We start from the raw sequence: 21,070 nt of genomic DNA, 5'->3' as shown, positions 1-21,070 counted from the left end.
TAACAAAGTTATAGAGCAATGGCTCCCTGCTCTAGGATAATGGTCTTTTGTTTTTCTGACATCATCAGCTCTTTCACAGGTGCAGAACCTATACATATATTTATTATGTTTTATTCCCATTGTTAGGGTAAGCAAAAGTGCAGAGCCGATAGGCTTTGCCAGACCTAATTCCCAATTGCTACCATAGCCAGCAGATTACAAATCACATTTTAATTAACTTACAAGATCTAATTCATGATTCATGTTATGACAATTAAGGCAAATGGAGAAATGGCTGTACTAATGTATTACTTGATTTTGTCCTTGAGAATATTTTCATACATATCTCATTTGAACCAATCAACACACTGAGACATAGCCAGTGTACAAAATTTATCTCCATTTTATAGATGAAGAAACCGAGACTCACAACTAATAAATAGCAGAGGTTGGGTTAGAACCCAGGTCTTCTTGTTCCTGGTCCTGTACTCTTTTCTCTACACTATGCTACCCTACTTTTGTTTTTCTGAGTCATCTGCTGTCACACAGAAGAGGCCCCAAAACTCATTCTTAAGGCTGCCTCAGATACCCATTTTCATGAAGCAACATGGTTGATTTGTTTGTGAACTTTCACTAGTTCAACTTCCATCAACTTATACATGAAGAGCTGAGTCCTAAAAAGATAGAGTGAGTTAATCAAGGTCACTGAACTCTAGTTAGTGGCATAACTGTAAATAATAGTACCTGATTCTCCTGAATCACTGACCAGAGATAGGCAGTGTGGTATAATGGAAAGCATGTTCAGGCTTTGGAGTCAGTCGGATATGGGTTCAAAATCAGGTTTTTCCACTTTCTTTGTGATCTTAGGCCAATTGTTTAACCTAATTAACCCTCAATATTGTTATCTTCACAATGGAAATAACTAATTCAAAGGCTTACTAATGAGTGTAAAATGATAAAACATACATAAAATAGTACTATAGAGTAAATACATTTTACCTGTTCTTCTTATGCCCCATCCTCTTCTACTACATATATAACTGCCTGGGAGCAGAGAATGTGAGGTCTTAAAATCATAGTTGTAGTGAAAGGCAAAGTACTTCGCTGTAGTGAAACATGCTTATGAAATACCTGAAGACTTTGTTGAAATACTCTGATTCAGTAAGCCTGGCCTATGTCCTGGGATCCTGCCTTTCTGATAAACTCCAGATGATACCAGTGCAGCTTGTCTACAGCTCACCCTTTAAGTAGAAGGATTTATATAGTATTAACAATTGCCACTACCATCACTCCAGTGATCCTGCTGACGCATCAGAGAAAAAACATAAAAACATCTCTGCTTGAATTAGCCATTAGGGCTAATCTTTGCCCCGCCACCTCCTCTGTGAAATCTCTATTAATCTTCTTACCTGGATGGAATTCACTTTTTCTGTGAATCGCCACAGCAGCTTTTTATTCTCTCTCTCACAGCATTTGGAACGTTCTGCCTTGTAGTGTGGATTTTTATATTAATACATTATTATTTGAAGATGGAGCTCACAGTAGGTGCATAATAAATATTTGAACAAATCTATGTTGTAGAGGGATAACCTAGTAGAAGAGATAGAACTTTCTGCAGCTGAGGAAGTCACAGTGTTGTAGGCCTTTGACCAAGCCATGTTCTTCTCTGTCGTGGTTTTCACTTGTGTGGATGAGGGAATGATAGGGTAATGAGCAGGATCTCAGGGAGATTTTTGGAGAAAATAACTTCGAATAATGTTTGCAGAATTCCAACTGAAGGGTAGGAAGGAAGCTTTCTTAAATCCAGAAAGACTATATATTTTCTTGTAGTAGTGGAGTAGCTTGCATCATGCTGAACCCACTGTAATAATTATAAACTCTGGACAAAATATTAAAAAATAACTTTTAAGGCCCCGAAGAGCAATTTAAAAAGGCAGAAACTGCAAGAGATCTGACTCTTGAAAGAAGTGAAATTCAGTTTACAGGGCTTTTCCTATGATGTTCCAATAACATATCATCCAGAATATTCAGTATACAATGAGAAAATGCCAGATATATGAAAAACTGTATACATTAACCCATAGTTAAGAGAACTCGATATCTAGAAAGAGATCAAAATAAACCCAGCTTTTGGACCCAGCCTACAAGACTTTAAAATAACTACGTTAATTTTTTAATCTATGGGGGTAATGAATGGATATAATAGGTGAAGAGATGGTGGATTTTAGGATGGATATAGAAACTGAAAAAGAATTGGGGAGTTCCAGTTCCACTATGGTGGCAGAAGCCACCACAGGCTTTCCTTCCCACTGATTACAACTAAAAACTCTGGACAAAATCTAAAGTACAATGCCCAAAGACTGAAAAATGAATGAAAGGAGACAGATTGTAAAGGGGAGAAAAACTTGTAGAAGTGACTACACAGAGGTAAACTTTTTGTCTTTCGTGGATTTGCCTCCAGGTTGGGCCCCATCACAAAGTAGCACAGTGGAACAAATGTCTAAAATGTCATAAAAACCCCATCTTTCTGAGTAGGGGAACCAGAAGAGGGGCCCCATTGGGGCTGGAAGGAGCAAGTATTCCAGAATGAAGAGAGCTGGAGAAGGGATCTTCTAACTCTGGGAATGAAACTACGTGAGTCTTAGGATTACCTTGGGCTACACGTGTGGGACCCAATCGAGTGCAACAAAGTCTATGTGAACTGAATGAAGATTTGAACTACCATACACAGGAGGAGAGACAGAACTTGCGGTCTGAACCTAACCAGGTTGATTTCCTATAAAAATACCACTTCTCGGCCGGGTGCAGTGGCTCACGCCTATAATTCTAGCACTTTGGGAGGCCGAGGCAGGCAGATCACCTGAGGTCAGGAGTTTGAGATCAGCATGGCCAACATGGTGAAACCCCATCTCTACCAAAAATACAGAAGTTAGCTGGGCATGGTGGTGGGCCCCTGTAATCCCAGCTACTCAGGAGGCTGAGGCAGGAGAATTGCTTGAACCCAGGAGGTGGAGGTTGCAGTGGACCGAGATCGTGCCACTGCACTCCAGCCTGGGTGACAGAGTGACACCCTGTCTCAAAACAAACAAAAAAATCACTTCTCCATGGGATTATAACAGAACCCAGCATCTACACAACATAATGTTCATAGCATTCAGGGATCTGTAATCCACAATGTCTCTGCGTATTGAAAACCAGAAAAATATAACCCATTCTCATTGGAAGTCACAGGTACGAACCTCAAAATAACCCAGATGTTGGAATTTTCAGACACAGATTTCAAAGCTCCTATTAAAACAACATTCCATGTAATAAAGGAAAACATACTTGAAACTAATGGAAAGAAAAAACCCTCTGCTGCCGGGCATGGTGGCTCACACCTGTAATCCCAGCACTTTGGGAGGCCGAGGCGGGTGAATCATCTGAGCTCAGGAGATCGAGACCATCCTGGCTAACACGGTGAAACCCCGTCTCTACTAAAAATACAAAAAAATTAGCCAGGCGTGGTGGTGGGTGCCTGTAATCCCAGTTACTCAGGAGTCTGAGGCAGGAGAATCGCTTGAACCTGAGAGGCGGAGGTTGCAGCAAGCTGAGATCGCGCCATTGCACTCCAGCCTGGGCGAGAAGAGCAAAACTCCGTCTCAAAAAAAAAAAAAGAAAAGAAAAAAAAACCCTCTGCCAACCAAGGAGTCCGTATTCCGCAAAAGTATCCTTCAGGAATGTAAACAAAATTAAGACATTCTCTCAGATAAAGGAAAAATAAGAGCATTTCCAAGAGATCTCCTTTTAAAAACTGATAAGAAATTTCCTCAGGCTGAAGCAAGATGGTACTAGATGGAAACCTGAATCTTCAGGAATGAGGGAAGAGCAATAGAAATAGTAAATACTTGCATAACTATGAAAGATTATTTTTCCCTTTTAACTTCTTTAAAATATGTATAAGTGTTAAAAGCAAAACTCAAACAATGTCTAGTGAGGTTTTCCCCTGGTTTTCTTACTCTTTAGTATGAAGAGCTCCCTTTGCCATTTCTTGCCATGTGAGTGGCCTGGTGAGAAATTTTTCCAGGTTTCATTTATCTGGAAATTTCTTAATTTCACCTTCAGTTTTGAGAGAGATTTTGCTAGGTATAGAATTCCAGAATGACAGTTCTGTTTTCTTTCAGCATTTAAAGGATACCATTCTAGTCTTCTGACCTTCATTGTTTCTGATGAGAGATCAGCAGTTATTTTAATTTTTATTCTTCTGTATTTTCCTTCCTCTGAATGATTTTTTCTTTGAAAAAAATTGTAGTAAATACATAACATAAATATATCATCTTAACCATTTTTAAATGCACAGTTCAGTAAAGTACATTCATATTGTTATATAATCAATCTCCAGAAATCTTTTTATCTTACAAAACTGAAATTCTAACCATTCAACAACTCCCCATTTCCTCTTCCCTCAGGCCCTGAAAACCACCATTCTACTTTCTGTCTCTGTGAGTCTGACTTCTCTAGATGCCTTATATACATGGAATCATACTACATTTTCTTTATCCATTTATCTGTTGATGACCACTTAGGTTGATTCCATTATCTTGGCTATTGTGACTCCTGATGCAATAAACATAGGGATGCAAATAGCTCTTCAACATACTTACTTCCTTTCCTTCAGATATATATACCCAGTAATGGGATTGCTGGATCATAAGGTAGTTCTATTGTTAGTTTTTGGAGGAACTTTCATACTGTTTTCCATAATGAGTGTACTAATTTACATTCCCACCAACAGTGTGTAAGAGTTCCCTTTTCTCCACATCCTCACCAGCATCTGTTATTTTTCTTCTTGAAAATAGCCATCCCAACTGGGGTGAGATAATATCTCATTGTGGTTTTGATTTGCATTTCCCTGGTGATTAGTGATGGCGAACTTTTTTTTTTTTTTTAATATACATGTTGGCTGGTTTTCTGTCTTAGTTTGAAAGATATCTATTTTCAGCTAATTTGCCTCAACGGGATTATTTGTTTTTTTGCCGTTGAGTTGTTTGAGTTCCTTGTATATGCTGGATATCAACCTTCCATCAGATGAATAGCTTGCAGAATGGCTTTCTCCCATTCAGTAGGTTGTCTCTTCACTCTGTCGATTGTTTCCCTTTGCTGTGCAGAAGATTTTTAGTTTAATATAGCCCCATTTGTCTTTTTTTTTTCTTTTGAGACAGAATCTCCCTCTGTCGTCCAGGCTGGAGTACAATGGCGCGATCTCGGCTTACTGCAACCTCTGCCTCCCAGGGTGAAGTGATTCTCCTGGCTCAGCCTTTCGAGCAGCTGGGACCACAGTCATGTGCCACCATGCCTGGCCAATTTTTGTATTTTTAATAGAGACAGGATTTTACAACGTTGGCCAGGCTGGTCTCGAACTCCTGATCTCAAGGAATCTGCCCATCTTGGCCTCCTAAAGTGCTGGGATTACAGATATGAGCCACCACATCCAGCCATTTGTCTATGTTTAGTTTTTGATTGTGCTTTTGAGGTCTTAGCTGGGCCCTTTTTTGTTTTTGCTTTTGACAGGAGATTGTTTTTGCAAATTCCATCTCATTACTCATAATTAGTCTGTTCAGATTTTCTATTTCTTTTTGGTTCAATCTTGGTAAGCTGTGTTTGTCCAGGAGTTTATCCATTTCTGTTAGGATTTCTAATTTGTTGGTGTATAGTTCATAATCATCTTTTTTTTTTTTTTTTTTTTTCTGAGACGGTGTCTTGCTCTGTCTCCTAGGCTGGAGTACAGTGGTGCGATCTCGGCTTACTGCAACCTCTGCCTCCCGGGTTCAAGTGATTCTCCTGCCTCAGCCTCCCGAGTAGCTGGGACTACAGGCACGTGCCACCACGCCCGGCTAAATTTTTTTGTATTTTTAGTATAGATGGGGCTTCACCATGTTAGCCAGGATGGTCTCAATCTCCTGACCTCATGATCCGCCCGCCTCGGCCTTCCAAAGTGCTGGGATTACAGGCCTGAGCCACTGTGCCTGGCCCATAATCATCTTTAATGATCCTTTGCATTTCTGTGCTATTAGTTATGATGTCTCCTTTTTCTTTTTTATTTTATTCATTTACTTCTTTATTTTGAGACGGAGTCTCGCTGTGTCACCCAGGCTGGTGTGCAACTGCATGATTTTGGCTCACTACAACCTCTGCCTCCTGGGTTCAAGTGATTCTAATACCTCAGCCTCCCAGGTGGTTGGGACTACAGGCGCCCACCACCACTCCCGGCAAATTTTTCTGTTTTTGGTGGAGACAAAGTTTTGCCATGTTGGCCAGGCTGCTCTCTAACTCCTGACCTCAAGGAATCCACTTGCCAAAGCCTCCGAAAGTGCTGAGATTACAGGCGTGAGTCACCATGCCCAGCGTTTTGGTGGTTTTTTTTTTTTTTGGGAGGGGACAGAGTCTCACTCTATCCCCCACACTGGAGAGTGCAGTGGTGCGATTTCAGCTCACTGCAACCTCCGCCTCTTAGGTTCAAGCAATTTTCATGCCTCAGCCACCTGAGTAGCTGGGATTACAGGCGTGTGCCACCACACCCACTAATATTTATATTTTTAGTAGAGACGGAGTTTCACCATGTTGGCCAGGCTGGTCTAAACTCCTGATCTCAAGTGATCTGCCCGCCTCAGCCTCCCAAAGTACTGGGATTACAGGTATGAGCCATGGCACCCAGCCTCATTTTTTATTTATTTGGATCTTTTCCCTTTTTTTCTTGGTTAGTCTAGCTACTGGTTTGATTTTGTTTATTCTTTGAAAAAATTAACTGCATTTGGTTGATCTTTTGTATTTTTTGTCTCAATTTTATTTCTACTCTGATCTTTTTTCCCCCTTTTACTAATTTTGGGTTTGGTTCTTGTTTTTCTGTTTCCTTGAAATGCATCATTAGGGTGTTTATTTGAAAATTTTCTACTTTTTTAATATTAGCATTTATTGCCATAAACTTCTCTATTAATACTGCTTTTGCTGTATTCCATAGATTTTGGTATTTATCCGTTTCTGTTGTGTTTCTATTTTCATTTGTTTCCAGGCATTTCTAAATTTCATTCTTTTTTAAAATTTTTATATTTTATTTAATTTTTTTTTTTGAGACGGAGTCTCGGTCACCCAGGCTAGAGTGCAGTGGTGCAATCTCGGCTCACTGCAAGCTCTGCCTCCTAGGTTCATGCCATTCTCCTGCCTCAGCCTCCCGAGTAGCTGGGACTACAGGCGCCTGCCACCACACCTGGCTAATTTTTTGTATATTTAGTAGAGACGGCATTTCACCATGTTAGCCAGGATGGTCTTGATCTCCTGACCTCGTGATCCCCCCACCTCAGCCTCCCAGAGTGCTGGGGTTACAGGTGTGAGCCACCGCGCCTGGCTCTAAATTTCATTCTTAATTTTTTCATTGACCCATTGTATCATTCAGGAACATGTTATTTAATTTTCCATGTATTTGTACAATTTTGAAAGTTCCTCTTGTTATTGGTTTCTAGTTTTATTCCATTGTGGTTAGAAAAGGTGCTTGATGTAATATCAATTATTTTAAAATCTCTTGGCCTAACATGAGGTCAGTCCTATAGAATGTCACATGTGCTAATGAGAAGAATTACACTTTGCAGCTGTTGGATGAAATGTTCTGTTAGGTCCATTTGGTCTAAAGTGCACTTTAAATCTAGTTGATTTTCTGTCTAGGTGATCTGTCCATGCTGAGAGCGAGGTGTTGAAGTCTCCAACTATGATTATATTAGAGTCTATCTCTCCCGGTAGATCTTAGTGGTGTTCCATAAGTCTTGCAGGTTTTCTTCACTCTTTTCATTCATATTCCCTTTTTCCCTTCTGGCTGGGTAATTTCAAACTACCTATCTTCAAGTTCAGATATTCTTTCTTCTAATTGATCAGGTTTGCTGTTGAAGCTCTCTATTGTGTTCTTTATTTCATTCATTGAATTCTTCAGCTGCAAGAGTTCTGGTTTTGTGTTTTTTTTTTTTCTTTGTTGAATTTTTTATTCATATTGTGAATTCTTTTTCCTGATTTCTTTGAATTGTGTGTATTTTCTTGTACCTCACTGAGTTGTCTTAAGGTCATTATTTTGAATTCCCTTTCTGTAATTTGTTGATCTCCTTTTCATTGGGCTCTGTTACTAGCCAGGATTACTAGCCACAGAGTTGCTTTGGTGCTTTTTTGGTGTTATAGTTCCTTCATTTTTTGTGTTTCTTGTGTCTTCATGTTAAGTGTCCATGCTTCTGGTGGAAAGATCACCTCTTCCAGACTTTCTAGAGTGGATTTCTTAAAGACTTTCACCTGCAGTTGGGTTTTAGTGTTCCAGTTGAGAAGGATGTGATGACTGTGTTTCCACATAGGTGCAATGGTATAGTCTCCATGCAGCTTCTTTGCCTATGTTCAACATCAACAATAACTGCGTGCCTCAGTGGCCTAGACTGTAGAAGTTTGTACAGCAGCAGTGGTAGCATAAGTTGCTAATGTCCTTAGCATCAAGGACTTTTCGGGTCTTTCTGTTCTCATTTTCCCCACAATGAGGAGACTTAGCCAGGGGGATCCCTTTTGGTGTCAGGTCTGGCATGGCCTACAAGTAGCTGCAGCAGTGCTGGGTTCTAGGTACTGGTGCTTAGAACTTATGTAGGGTTGGGTTTCTAAGCTCAGAGTCTCATGAACCTGTTGTGGCGGCTGGGTCTTGGGGTGCCAAGGTTGGATGTGGACTGCCCACTGGGCCAGGATCTATGACTCTGTTGAACCCTCTAGCAGCTCAGGCTCAGGGGCCAGCTGTAATTCTACCCCTGGTAGGCAGAGCACAGCACTGGCCTCACCCTGGGCAAGAAGGGATGTTCTGGAGGTTTAGTTTCAGGGAGCAGGGTACAACTAGAATTTGGGAATCTGAGTCAATAAGGCTCAGTGGCACTTGGGTCCCAGGGGATGATACACCATGTAGCAGTGACTCTGGACCCTCGTTAGGCTTAGCAAATACCCGGGAATGGCACAGTCTTTTGGGCTATAGAGGGGCAGGGAACAGCACAGCAATTACACTACTCCCCAGGGAGAGGAGTATCTCAACAGCTCAGACTCTAGGGGACTAGTATAGCTCCAGGAAAGCAAGGCACTAGAGTTGTTTGGCCTGTAGGGCAGGGTGTGTCAGCTCAGACACTGCTGTCTTTCCCTGAGACACAGGGTCCTATATCAGCTCAGCCTTGGAATGCACCACCTCTCAGCTCAGCTAGGGCACCCATTCCCCAGGGGACAACGTGCTACTTCAGCTCAGGCCCGGGAGGGTATGACTGTTCTGAGTAGACCAGGCATCCTTTCCCTGGAATGCAGGGTACCATATCGTTTTAGGTACTGGGGTACCTGACTCTAAGGAGCCAGCGCACTGTTTCATAGGATGCAGCCACTGGCTTCAGCTTAGGCACTGTGGAGGTATGACTGTTCTGAGCAGCCAAGATACTCTTTTCCTAGAAGAGCGTGTACTGCTTCAGCTCTGGCCCAAGGGAGCGGGGAGAGGGGTAGGTGGATTAGCTTTACTTCTGCTTGACCCCACTGGGAAGGGTGTAACAGCTGCTCATAGCTCAGCTTTGGAATGTTGGGCCACTGGGCTAGCAATGGCTCAGCCATAGCTTAGCCTCAGGAATGAAAGGGAGCCATGGATACTCACCCCTGAAGCAAGACACACTCCAGCCATACTTCCAATTCCAAGATGGCATAGCACAGTAGCCACACGGAACACAGCTATGTGGACCCTATGCAACTCCCTTCACTGGACTTAGTGCCTACGAGGACTTCCAGGGACTCCAGTGGTGAGGTCTGAGATGTCCAAGGTGTTGATGGCAGTTGCCATGATCCTCTTGCCTACCTTCTCACCAAAAGAAGTTTGTCCTGGTTCCAAGCTGATCTTCAATGGAGTGGTAAAGGCCTAGTGTGTTTCCTTCGGTTCTCCATGTGACCATCCCAAGTTTCTGTGCTCATCGAATTGCTGTTACTCCTCTCATGCATTCTAGGGCTCTCCGTCTGTTATTTTTACTAAAATGTAATTGTTCAGGAGGCCAGGTGTGGTGGCTCATGCCTGTAATCCCAGTACTTTGGGAGGCCGAGGCAGGTGGATCACGATGTCAGGAGTTCGAGACCAGCCTGACCAACATGGTGAAACCCTGTCTCTACTAAAAATACAAAATTTAGCAGGGCATGGTGGCATGCGCCTGTAATCCCAGCTACTCAGGAGGCTGAGGCAGGAGAATCGCTTAAACCCGGGAAGTGGAGGTTGCAGTGAACTGAGATCGCGCCATTGTACTCCAGCCTGGGCGACAGAGCAAGACTCTCTCTCAAAAAAATAATTTAATTTAATTTAATTTTAAAATGTAGTTGTTTATTCATTGATCTGTCTTTGTGAGGGGGACAAGCAGTAGGGGTTTCTTGTTGGCCATTTTGCTAGCATCACTTCCTTTTGTTTTTTTTCTTAATAGAAATGGGTGCAATGTGGTATCTCATCGTGGTTTTGATTTGCAGTTCCCTAATGATTAGTGGCGTTGAGCAACTTTTCATGTGTGTGTTGGCTATTTGTGTATCGTCTTTGAATAAATGTATATTCCAAGTCTTGTCCATTTTTTAATCAAGTTGATTGTTGTTGTTGAGTTGTTGGAGTTCTTTACCTGTTCTGGATATTAAACCCTTACCAGATATATGACTTGCAAATGTTTCTCCCATAGATGGACTTTTTACTCTGCTGATGTGTTCTTTGAAACACAGGTATTTTAATTCTCATGTTCAATTTATGCATTTTTACTTTTGTTGCCTGTGCTTTTGGTGTCATATTCAGGAAATCACTGTCAAATCCAATGTTATGAAGCTTTTCTTCTGTGTTTTCTTCTAAGAGATTTATAGTTGTAGCTCTTACATTTAGGTCTTTGATCCATTTTGAGTTAGTTTTTGTATCTGTTTTAAGGTAAAGGTCCAAACACTTTGTTCTTGTGGGTTGACTTAGTTTTCTAGTTCTATGTGTTGCTATTTTTTCAATCTAGCAAACTTTGCACCAGTATTTCTTTGACTTTTTTTTTTTTTTTTAAGAGACAGGGTCTCACTCTGGCACCTAGGCTGGAGTACATAGCTCACTGGAGCCTCAAACTCCTGGGCTTGAGATCTTCCTGCCTCAGCCTCCCAAGTAGCTGAGACTACAGGCGTATGCCACCATACTTGATTAATTTTTTGTAGAGATATGGTCTCACTATGTTGTCCAGGCTGGTCCCAAACTCCTGGCCTCAAGCAGTCCTCCCACATCAGCCTCCCAAAGTGCTGGGATGAGCCACCACACCTGGCCTCTTCAAATCTTTTTCTGCCACATTTTCTTTTTTTTTTTTCCCCCCTCAACTTTTAAGTTGCAGGGTACATGTGCAGGATGTGCAGGTTTGTTACATAGGTAAACACGTGCCATGGTAGTTTACTGCACAGATCAACCAATCACCTAGGTATTAAGCCCAGCATGTATTAGCTATTCTTCCTGATGTTCTCCCTCCCTCTGCCCACCTAACAGGCCCCAGTTTGTATTATCCACCCACCCCCAGGTGTCCATGTATTCTCATTGTTCAGCTCCCACTTATAAGTGAGAACATGCAGTGCTTGGTTTTCTGTTCCTGTGTTAGTTTGCTGAGGATAACAGCTTCCAGCTCCATCCATGTCCCTGCAAAGGACATGATCTCGTTCCTTTTTATGGCTGCGTAGTATTCCATGGTGTATATGTACCACACTTTCTTGATCCAGTCTATCACTGATGGGCATTCCTTCTGAGACTTCAGTTATTCATATGCTAGACCACTTGATACTGACCCAACAATCACTTACATTCTCTTTTTTTCCCAATCTTTTTCTGTCTCTGCTCAGGTAAGATGATTTTTAAACTGATTTTTCAATTTTACATTTCCCCACCCTTTTTTTTCCCCACAAGTTTTTAGGAAGAAATTGAAGTACAGTCGTTGGCATTTATATAAAGTTTCTTCATGCCCCTTTGTAATCCATCCTTCCCTTACCTCATTCCTAGAGAACCAGTAACAGTCTTTCCATCACTACAGATTAATTTGCATTTTCTAGAATTTTACATAGATGGAATCATATTGTATGTACTAGTTTTCCTGACTTCTTTCATTCTGCAAAATGCTTTTGGGATTCATCCATGTTTTTCCATGTGTTATTAGTTGTTCCTTTTTATTGCTCAGTAGTACAGTGTATCTTTATATCACAATTCACTTTTCCATTCACATGATGATAAGCATTTAGATTGTTTCCAGTTTTGGCTGTTACAAATTAAGACCCATTTGTTCTTAAACAGTAATGAGCAAATCTTTGGAGGAACATTTGTTTTTATTTCTCTTAAGCAAATACCTAGAAAACTATGCCCAGATGGTTTTACTGGTAAATTCTACCAAGCATTCAAAGATAACACAAATGTTACCCATAGTCATTCAGAAAACATAGAAGGAGGGGATTCTTTCACAGCTCATTTTATGAGACCAGCGTAACCCTACTATTGAAATCTGGCAAAGATGACAGGAAATAAAATTAGAGAGCAATATCTCCCATGAATAATAAATAGAAATGCTCTTTAAAAACAAAGGATTAGCAGTCAAATCCAACTAAATACGTATGTGTGTATATCTATATGTGTCTGTTAGGGACAATATATGTATATTAGGGAATATGCATGTATGTATACATTAGGGGTAAGACATCGTGACAAAGTAGTGTTTATCCCACGAGTGTAAGGTTGGTTTGACTTCAAAAAAAACCAACCAGTGTAATTCATTACATTAAGAGAATGAAGGAGAAAAATAATATAATCATAACCTCGATAGATGCAGAGGAAGCATTTGACAACTCAATACTTCATTGAAAAAAAAAAGTATTTCTTAGCAAACTATGAATCGAGGAGAACTTCTTTAAATTGATAAAGGACTTCTAAGGAACCCTATAGCTAAGATCATGCATAATGGAGAAATATTGAACATAATGCCCTAAGACTGAAAACAAGGAGAAAGTACCTGTTCTTACCACTTCTATGTAACATTGTACTGGAGATCCTAGTCAGTTCCATGGAGGAAGAAAAAGAAGTAAGAGTCCTGGTGTGGTGGCTCATGCCTGTAATCCCAACACTTTGGATGCTGAGGCAGGTGGATAACTGGAGCTCAAGAGTTCAAGACCAGCCTGAGCAACATGGCGAAAACCTGTCTCTATTTTAACAACAACAAAAAAAATTTTTAAGTGAATTTAGCAAGGTCACAAGATAAAAAGGTTTTTTTGGAAAAAATAAGTTTTACAGTATGCAGCAAACAATTGGGGAAATGAAACAATTTTAATTATTTATAGAATGGTACCAGAAAACGTGGAATACTTGGGAATAAATTTAACAACAAACATGCAAGACCTCTTCAGTGAAAACTATCAAATGTTGCTGATAGAAATTAAAGACCTAAATCTGGAGAGTGATGTACAGTAGTTATGAACTAGAAAATCCAATATTATTTAGATGACAGTTTTTCTCAGATTGTTCTGTAGGTTCAACACAATCCAAATAAAAATCCCAGTCTCGGGTATGTCTTTATCAGCAGCATGAAAACGGATTAATACAGTAAATTGGTACCAGTAGAGTGAGGCATTGTTGAAAAGGTATCGAAAATGTGGAGGCGACTTTGGAACTGGGTAACAGGCAGAGGTTGGAACAGTTAGGAGGGCTCATAAGAAGAGAGGAAAATGTGGGAAAGTCTGGAACTTCCTAGAGACTTGTTGAATGGCTTTGACCAAAAGCCTGATAGTGATATGGACAATAAGGTCCAGGCTAAGGTGGTCTCAGATGGAGATGAGGAACTTGTTGGGAATTGGAGCAAAGGTTACTCTTGTTGTTTTAGCAAAGAGACTGGCGGCATGTTGCCCCTGCCCTAGAGATTTGTGGAACTTTGAACTTGAGAGAGATGATTTAGGGTTTCTTGTGGAAGAAATTTTTAAGCAGCAAAGCATTCAAGAGGTGACTTGGATACTGTTAAAGGCATTCAATTTTATAAGGGAAGCACAGCATAAATGTTCGGAAAATTTGCCACCTGATGATGTGATAGAAAAGAAACACCCAGCTGGGCGCGGTGGCTCACGCCTGTAATCCCAGCACTTTGGGAGGCCGAGGTGGGCGGATCACAAGGTCAGGAGATCGAGACCATCCTGGCTAACACGGTGAAACCCCGTCTCTACTAAAAATACAAAAAATTAGCCGGGCGTGGTGGTGGGTGCCTGTAGTCCCAGCTACTCGGGAGGCTGAGGCAGGAGAATGGCATGAACCTGGGAGGCGGAGCTTGCAGTGAGCCGAGATCGAGCCACTGCACTCTAGTCTAGGCGACAGAGTGAGACTCCGTCTCAAAAAGAAAAGAAAAATCCATTTTCTGGGGAGAAAAGCCGGCTGCAGAAATTTGCATAAGTAGCAAGGAGCCTAATGTTAATCTCCAAGACCATGGGGAAAATGTCTGCAGGACATGTCAGAGACCTTCATGGCAGCCCCTTCCAGAGGCAGGGGAGGAAAAGTCTGTTGCTCTGTCTCCCAGGCTGGAATGCAGTGGCATGATCTCGGCTCACTGCAACCTCCGCCTTCCGAGTTCAAGCAGTTCTCCTGCCTCAGCCTCTTGAGTAGCTGGGATTAAGGCGCGTGCCACCACCACTCTCGGCTAATTTTTGCATTTTTTGTAGAGATGGGGTTTCACCATGTTGGCCAAGCAACCAAAGAAATTTTTAAAAGAACAACAGTAAAGTCAGGATTTATACTACTTGATTTCAAGACTTACTGTCAAACTGTAGTAAGAGATACAAGATAATGTTGTATTGGTGAAAGGATAAAAACCTATAGATCACTAGAAGAAATTAGCAAGTCCAGGAGAGAGATATATATAAATACATTTATGTGTATAAATATTTGAAATGCATATATAAGTATTTTAAATATATAAATATATAAAGAATTATTAAAAATATATAATATATAGGTGCCAATGGAGAAAGGAAAAACCTTTTCTGCAAATGATGCTGAAACAGCTTGACATTCATATAGGAATAATAAAAAAAGAACAGCAACCCTTACTTCATATCACACCACTCACCCAAAAATTAAAATGTGTCAGAGACATAAATGTAAAATCCAATACTACAAAACTTCTAGGCTGGGCGCAGTAGCTCACGCCTGTAATCCCAGCACTTTGGAAGACTAAGAAGGGCAGATTGCTTGAACTCAGGAGTTGAAAACCAGCCTGCCTAACATGGCAAAACCCAGTTTCTACAGAAAATACAAAAAGTAGCTGGGCGTGGTCGCGTGTGCCTGCATTCCCAGCTACTGGGCAGGCTGTGGTGGGAGGATCACTTGAGCCTGGCGGAGATCAAGACTGCAGGGAGCCAAGATCATTCCATTGCACTCCAGCCTGAGTGACAGAATAAGACCCTGTATTTAAATAAAAAGAAAAGAAAAGAAACTTCTAGAAGAAAGTATCTCCATGATCTTGAGGTAAGCAAAGATTTTTATATAGGACACAAAAAGCAAGAATCATAAAAGAAAAAAATGATAAAGTAGTCTTTATCAAAATTAAAACTTGTTCTTCAAGAGGCCTCTTTAAGAAAACAAAATGGGCTGGGCGTGGTGGCCCACACCTGTAATCCCAGCACTTTGGGAGGCCGAGGCAGGCAGATCACTTGAGGCCAGGAGTTCGAGATCAGCCTGGCCAACGTGATGAAGCACCATGCTAAACCTCTGTTAAAAATACAAAAATTAGGCATGGATGTGCTCACGTATAGTCCCAGCTACTGGAGAGGCTAAGGCACGAGAATTGCTTGAACCCAGGAGGTGGAGGTTGCAGTGAGCCAAGATCACACCACTGCACTCTAGCTTGGGCAACAGATGAGCAAGACTCCATCTCAAAAATAAAAAATAAAATAAAAAAAAGACAAGTCACAAAATGTGAGAAAATATTCAACACGCATATGTAACAAAGGATTTGTTTCTGGTCCATATAAAGAACTTTTACAACTCAATAAGAAGAGAACAATCCAATTTTTTTTTAGTGGGCAAAATATTTGAACAGATACTTCACCACAAAAAGATACAGAAATGTCCAATAACCACATGAATAAATGTTCAGTGATCTGGGAAATGCAAATTAAAATCTCCGTGAGATTCTGCTTTACCTCTGCTGGAAGGGCTAAAATAAAAATGGCTAACAGGCCAGACACAGTGGCTTATGCCTGTAATCCCAGCACTTTGGGAGGCCAAGGCAGGCAGATTGCTTCACCTCACAAGTTTGAGACTAGCCCGGGCAACATGGTGAAACCCCGTCTCTACCAAAAACAATCCAAAAAAAAATTAGCCAGGCATGGTGGTGCATGCCTGTAGCTCCAGCTACTCAGAAGCCTGAGGTGGGAGGATGGCTTGAACCCAGGATGCGCAGGTTGCAGTGAGCTGAGATCACACCACTGCACTCCGGCCTGGGCAATAGAGCCAGACCTTGTCTCAAAAAAAAAAAAAAAAGGTTAACAGTGCCTGCCAAGTATTGGTAAGTATATGAAGAGGCTTTAATCCTGGGTTTTCTCTAACATTCACATTATATACTAGGTGCTCTGGAAAAAAGAAATGATGCTTTAAAGTTTACAAAGCACTTTTACATTGCGTACCTCATATGATCTACAAAGTAATCCTATAAGGTTATTTTTGAGTAGGGAGTATAAAGTGAATTGGCCCATTCATCCCTGCATAGCATAGACTAGACATAATTATGTCTGATTGGATTACTGACGCTACTAATACCAGTCTTCTATCTCTTTTTTCATTTATGTGGGAACCTGATTCTAAAGATACAGTAAATTAAGCACCTTAGAAATAAAACTGTGAATTATGTATTTATCATCACTTTTACTGCAATAATAGCCACTAGTTTTCCTTCAAGTACTAGATAATATGTATTCCTGCTAAAATAACTTCAGTTCTCAAAATGCAGGTCTTCCACTGAGCTAAAATAAGTAACTACTCAGAATAATATCTATTGCCAATTGAAAGAGTTTTGAACTGGCAGAGTCAAGACAAATAAGAGTTCTTTTTCTCTTTGAAGACAAATTGGTTTCACTGGACTTATTTTTGTCCTCCAGCCTTTGGGGCCTCATTCCGGATTCTAGCCAGTGTCTGTCGTCTTATTTCAAGAAGGCTATTAAACCTGTAACAGATTGATGTGAGTCACATGCCCTGAAAAGCCATAATTCTGGTGAGGGTTATGGGGAGTGAAATTTCATTGATGAGATTCCAGAAGCAATGATCCTGCAGCAGTACTCTATAGAAAGATGGTGGGTAAATGGTAAAATTAGAAATGTCAATCGAGAGCTTACCCATCATTAATCTTTTCCAAGTCTTCCCTAACTCATCCACCAGAGGCTTTGATTGACCAAAGGCAAAATATACAACTTTTCATTCACATACACAGCTTTACTCTGTAACCAGAGAGCCCTGTCAAAATTGGCTCAGAACTGCAGCCAGAAGGGTTTGAGATACAAAGATCACCTCATCACAAAGATATGTGACACAGAGTTTTCTGAGTTTTCTTCTTTCACAGGAAGAATCCATTTGGAATGGGTCAAATGCAAGAGGATAGTTCAAATGACCTCTTAAACAATGGCCAGTGACAGTTACAGAACTCTAAATGGTGGTTAATCTACTTACAAGCATTTTATATTAAGTTACCCTTAAATGGGAACATACTCATTGAAAATCAAAAGTCCTTTATCATTAGGGCTATTGAAATCCAGTGGGATAGAAAAAAGTAAAATCATCATATAGTTTGGTATATAAAATTATATGAAAATGTGTGGAAAAACAAGTACAAAATGAAGTGGCTAGAAAAACTAGAAAACCATTTTTAAAAGCCAAGGGAAGGCCAGGCGCAGTGGCTCATGTCTGTAATCCCAACACTTTGGGAGGCCGAGGCGGGCGCACCACGAAGTCAGGAGTTCGAGACCAGCCTGGCCGATATGGTGAAACCCCGTCTCTACTAAAAATACAAACATTAGCCAGGTGCAGTGGCATGCTTTTGTAATCACAGCTACTCGGGAGGCTGAGGCAGGAGAATTGCTTGAACCCGGGAGGCAGAGGTGGCAGTGAGCCAAGATTGCACCACTGCACTCCAGCCTGGGAGACAGAGTGAGACTCCATCACCAAAAAAAAAAAAGCCAAGGGAGAGACTGTGTGATGCTGTGTGATGACAGTAGCCTCTCTAGCCTCCGGAGGAGCCATTGGCCAGGAATGGAAAGGAAAGGCACTTGGCACAGCTGACTCGAGGGAATATCTTCTCTCAAATTTCTTCTTGCCTCCGGGGAGCTCCCCTACATACTTGTGTTTGAGTATCTTCCTGCACCAACTCTGCCATTTACTGTTTTCCTCATCTGATAATGTGAAAAGAAAGAGGTGTGTCTCAGAACTGTTAGGATGATTTAAAATGAGATCACATGCGATATGTATGGCATAGGATCTTGCCTATTTTATAAGGCTCCTGTAAGCCCAGCCCTGGAAGGGAAGCCTCTCTCCAAATCCACCACGTCCGGGTGGATTATCCATCCCACAAAAGCAACTCAGGTCATCACAGTGACATAGGCCTCAGTTAAGGTTTACAGGAAAATACTAAAGGCCACAGGACTGCTGAGTATTTGGAATTCCCCATCTGGATTATTGCCCAAAGGGAGCACACTGTAGCATGGTTTGCGCAGCGGGGGCGCCCAGAGACCTGGGTGCTGGAACAAATTCCCTACCCTCTGAGTATGTAACTTTGGGCAAGAGTCCCTTGTTCAACTCCTCTTACTTGGTTACTGAGGTAATAATCAGTCTCCCTCAACATGTGTCACTATTATCTATCATATGCCTGGCACTATGCCAGGGTACAGGATATGGCCCTCTGCCTTCTAGGAGCATATGGTCTGGTAGAAGTGGAAAGACACAGACCTGAATAACTGACATAAGGCAGAATAAGGTGAGTGTTGTGATGGAAGCACAGAGTGCTGTGGGTAGCACAGAGGAAGGAATGATTACCGTAAAAAGGAGAATTAGGGACCCCGTAATACCTTTGTAGAGTGAAAAGGCTTCTTGTGGACTTTGTGTAAAATGTTGATGTATCAAGGAAGCATTCCACAGGGAGGTGAGTAATGTGAGAACAGGACTGAAGTTTAGACTACACAGGACATGTTTAGGGATGAGTGAGTAGTTCTGTGAGTGAGACGGGACGATGCTGGGGTAGAAGGAAGTTGGAACATAAGCTAGTGGGTTCTACAGAGGAAGGGTTTTGATCTGCTGATCAGAAGGTTTGGGCCAAGCCCAGGAAAAGGGGTGGCAGCCCCATACTTTTGTTTATTCATTTGCTTACTTACAACAGACATTTATTCATTATTTATATTGCAACAAGCATTAAGCTGGGTGCTAAGGAGAGAAAAAAGAGTAAGACACAGTTTCTTTCTTCAAGGAAATCACAGTCTGTTGGCAGAGATAAGTAGTAATGGTGCCTAATATAGGCAACACTTGCTCCCTGCTCCAAGAACAAAGTTAAGCAAGTGATTAAGTTAAGCAATGCTTAGAGGTAGAGGATGTAAGAATGGCCTTGAAAGATGTGTCCTCTGAGATGATTTTGAAGGATAAATGGAATAGGAGCTTGCCAGATTGAGGTAAGAAGTCTTCCAGACACAGCCCAACAACACAACAAAGCCCAATGCTTGACTGACTGGGGCACACAGGGGACACTGCAAAGTTAGGTTTGGATTCTAGAGTGGAAAAGGGAACTAAAGAGAAAAGATTGGTGAGATGAGTTGGGATAAACCTTGGAGTTTGGGCTTAATCCTGAAGCACTGAGGCAGTATTGAAAATGTTTACACTGGGAAGTCAGGAAAGTAAATAGTAGTAGGATGGAAGGATCAGAGAGGCCCTGGGCAGAAATCATAATGTGGGTGACTCCCAGGTTTCTGGCTTAAGTAGCTGGTGCCATTCCCAAAATAAGAGAGTCAGGAGGAGAAGTAAGAGTTCCAGAGGAAGATGATGAGTTCGTTCTTGACTATGTTGAAGGTTATTGCAGGGTACCTGTGATGCTCTTGCAACCCCATTGCCACCTTGAAATCCTTCAGAGGCTCCCTATTCCCTTCAGTCCTGGCCTGCATTGTCTTCTTTCAGCCCTGCCTTCTAATGTGCTTGCTGCAGCCTGAATAGCTTCAAGTTCCTAGAACTTGCCAGGTTGTGTTCTACATCTTTGAGCTTTCAACTAGAACACCATTTCCCTTCTCCTGCCTTCTGCCTGGCCAGTTGTGGCTCATCCTTCCAGACTCACTCAAGATAATAACATCTCTGAAGGAGGCTTCCCTGACGTTGTCTACCACCACCCCACCAAGGGCTGATACCAACTGTCAACAGCTACATACTCACCCCTACTTGACTAATGATTTGCATCCATGTCACCTCCTCCACTACTGTGACATTCCCTGACCACCCCTCACTGGGCAGGTGGCATCTCTGTATCCCTCTTGCCTGGCCCAGATGGAACTTAGGACATCAGTAAATGTAAAATGAACAAATCCAGATGGGCGCATCCAACAGAGAGTTGGAAATTCCAAAAAAAAAAAAGCAAAATGAAAGGCACCAAAAAAATGCATACAACATTAACACCTTATGTCTACCATTAGCTCCCCCCGCCACCCCGTCCTCTCCTCCGAACACTACGTTATCTGAAGGCTAGATGTTCAATCATCCGAGCCCCTGGCTGTTGGCCTGGTTATGTGTGTGGAATGGAACAGAAAGGGAGGAGGAGTGCAGAGGCCCAGGGAGGAGCATCAGTGAAGGTTTGGAGACTGACCTGGAACTCCTAGCCATCATGGGTACAGTTTACATGAGAGGAAGCTTGGCTTACACACCTGTTTCCTCTTTCTGAGCTCTGGCCTGTATTTTCTAACACCATCTGGTGGCCACATCTGTAAATAACAAACTCCTCAGGAGCTGAGAGAGCTTCTGTAAGGCGAAAGGTCCAGGGATTGGCCTCAGAGGGCTATGTATTACAGCCCC

At 41.7% G+C, this 21,070-nt stretch overlaps 1 protein-coding gene and 2 long non-coding RNA genes across 5 annotated transcripts in view; 2 read left to right on the top strand and 1 right to left on the bottom strand.

The window, feature by feature from the left end:
* Nucleotides 1-21,070, top strand: part of GAB2 (GRB2 associated binding protein 2) — a 202,209-nt gene that overhangs the window by 167,917 nt on the left and 13,222 nt on the right. The window lies entirely within an intron of this gene.
* Nucleotides 3,570-16,361, top strand: LOC144334428 (uncharacterized). Its single transcript, XR_013404231.1, has 3 exons — nt 3,570-5,713; nt 14,287-14,572; nt 15,858-16,361. It is a non-coding gene; the product is annotated as an uncharacterized LOC144334428 (long non-coding RNA).
* Nucleotides 9,757-20,659, bottom strand: LOC144334427 (uncharacterized). Its single transcript, XR_013404230.1, has 2 exons — nt 18,164-20,659; nt 9,757-9,973 (listed from the first exon to the last, which is right to left on the bottom strand). It is a non-coding gene; the product is annotated as an uncharacterized LOC144334427 (long non-coding RNA).

The sequence above is a fragment of the Macaca mulatta genome, chromosome 14 (assembly GCF_049350105.2).
Source record: "Macaca mulatta isolate MMU2019108-1 chromosome 14, T2T-MMU8v2.0, whole genome shotgun sequence".
NCBI lineage: Eukaryota > Metazoa > Chordata > Mammalia > Primates > Cercopithecidae > Macaca > Macaca mulatta.
This window is presented reverse-complemented; position numbering and strand designations above follow the sequence as displayed.